Below are 2,500 nucleotides of genomic sequence, written 5' to 3'. Positions count from 1 at the left end.
CACGTGGAGGTGTCGCGCCGGTTCGTACCCATATCCGCAGCAGGTCTCCAAGGTAAAGAGCCTCTAGTCGATAGATTAATGTAGGTAAGGGAAGTCGGCAAATTGGATCCGTAACTTCGGGATAAGGATTGGCTCTGAGGAGCGGGGCGTGTCGGGCTTGGTCGGGAAGCGGGTCTGGCTGACGTGCCGGGCCTGGGCGAGGTGAACGGCTCTCGTGGCTGGGATCCGAGCTCGGTCCCGTGCCTTGGCCTCCCGCGGATCTTCCTTGCTGCGAGGCTTCCGTGGCGTTTCCCATCGGTGCGGTCGTCCTCTTCGGCCGCCATTCAACGCTCAGCTCAGAACTGGCACGGACTAGGGGAATCCGACTGTCTAATTAAAACAAAGCATTGCGATGGCCCCCACGGGTGTTGACGCAATGTGATTTCTGCCCAGTGCTCTGAATGTCAACGTGAAGAAATTCAAAAAAGCGCGGGTAAACGGCGGGAGTAACTAGTGCCCAGTGCTCTTATCAGAGCTCTGGGTGGCAAAGCGTCAGCGTCCTTAAGGTGATGAGTAATTCCACCAAGTGCCTACCCCCACCTCCTCGTGGTGGGGCCGGGTGCCAATCTTCGGATTGGTAGCTAACGGGGGAGGCTATTCTCCACAACATCATGTCCACACTGAAAGGATGCGAGGGCACATGTGTCCAAATCATTTAAATTAAAAAAAGCGAAGTAAGGAGAGGAGCGATGGGACACTCAGTGTTCCAATAACATGAAATTTTAAGCGGAGTTAAGGGAGCGGACCTGTCAGTGTCGGACATTGGAGTTAGTAGGAACGAAAGACGACCAGGCTATACTAATGGACTACGAGTTGGAAACGAACGAGGCTTGTGCTAGGCGGGAAAAGTTTTTTTATAAAATTTATTTATGGCAGAAAGCCCAAGTAATGAAGCCTCGGACACAGAGGTTCCCGGCCCTGGGACCTCTGTGGCGGACATGTCCGCTATGGATAGGAGGGCCACTTATGACGACCTAGGCGATCCAAACGGTCGTGAGTACGGAACGATTGTGGACCTTCCTCTGAGTGGAGCGGTCCAATGCCGGCTTTGCCGCAATATGAATAGGCAGTTCCTACAGGCGGGTGACCTCGTGAAGCACTTTGAACAGTGTCACGCAGGTGTAGGAGTTGGGTGGCGTTGTAGTGGATGTGGCAAAATTTTTAATAAAATACATGGATGCCGATGCCACATCCCTAAATGTAAAGGTAGAGCGCCCGACTCTGATGCAAGACAACATCTTTGCACCGTCTGTGGGGACACTTTTAACACCAAAAGGGGCCTATCACAACACGAAAGACATAGGCACCCTGTTGTGAGGAATACGAAACGAGTACAGGAAGCGCTTCCAACACGTTCAGTCAGCAGAGCCTCGGTCTGGACGGAGGAGGAAACGCAAAAATTAAAAGACTTGTACTACTATTATAGGGGCAAAAAACAACCCAACGCCAAAATCGCTCGATTCCTCACAACTAAAACGGCAAAGCAAATAGGCGATAAAAGGAGGCTCTTAGGACTTATGCCCACTCAGAGTGAGGAGACGACGGTTGAGGAGGCGAGCCAAGCGGGCTCGACCGAGGACTTAACTGTCGCAGAACAGAATGTGGATATAACCACGGTTGATGATGCGTCTGCGACAGCTCAGGGCCCTGAACCTGAGGACTGGCGCAATAAAATCAGAGACGTTATAATGGCCAACCCGTTAGATGACAGTCACGATATGAGGTTCATCGAAAACTGGATAATGGAGTTGGCAAACAATAGAGAAGTAGAACCTCAAGATATCGAGCGCGTGCTGGACGCCATAAATGAGAAAGCTAAAAGCGTTGGCACTAAGAGTAAGGATGGCTCAAGAAATAAGAATAGCGGAAATAAAAGAAAGGAAAGCGACCGCACCTGCTATCGTAAATTTAGATACGCTCGATATCAAGAAATCTATAATAAATGCCCAAGAAAATTGGTAGATATGGCGGTCGCAGGAGAGACATTTGAGAAGAGGAAGCAAATAGAGCTTCCTGAAAGAGCAGACGTGGAGTTGCTCTACGGTAGTCTATGGGGAGTTCAGGGACCCTCACAAGGGCTACCGATACTCGGAGGGGGACCGAGTATAGTCTCTCCAATGAATGCCGTCTGGGAGCCCATCAATATAAATGAATTGATTATTAAAATGCGTAAGATCAAAAATGATACAGCCGCGGGGGTCGACGGCATTACAAAGATGCAACTAAAGGCTCCCGGCTTTCTTCATGTCTTAGCTAAATTCTTTAATTTATTAATGTTGTCCTTTACATATCCGACCCAATGGAAGATGAACCGGACTACTCTAATTCCAAAACCGGGGAAAAGCACTGAGGACGTCAGAAACTGGCGTCCAATTACCATTGGGTCTATTATGGGTAGAATATACTCAGCTATGATCGATGCGAGACTACGAGCTGTCATTAAAAACAGTGCGAGGCAAAA

General features: G+C 49.5%; 1 pseudogene; it reads left to right on the top strand.

The window, feature by feature from the left end:
• Positions 1-2,500, top strand: part of LOC143261048 (large subunit ribosomal RNA) — an 8,541-nt pseudogene that overhangs the window by 2,380 nt on the left and 3,661 nt on the right.

Source organism: Megalopta genalis, unplaced genomic scaffold (assembly GCF_051020955.1).
Source record: "Megalopta genalis isolate 19385.01 unplaced genomic scaffold, iyMegGena1_principal scaffold0033, whole genome shotgun sequence".
In the NCBI taxonomy this organism is placed as follows: Eukaryota; Metazoa; Arthropoda; class Insecta; order Hymenoptera; family Halictidae; genus Megalopta; species Megalopta genalis.
The sequence above is the reverse complement of the archived record's forward strand: the minus strand, read 5'-3'. Positions and strand labels throughout refer to the sequence as shown.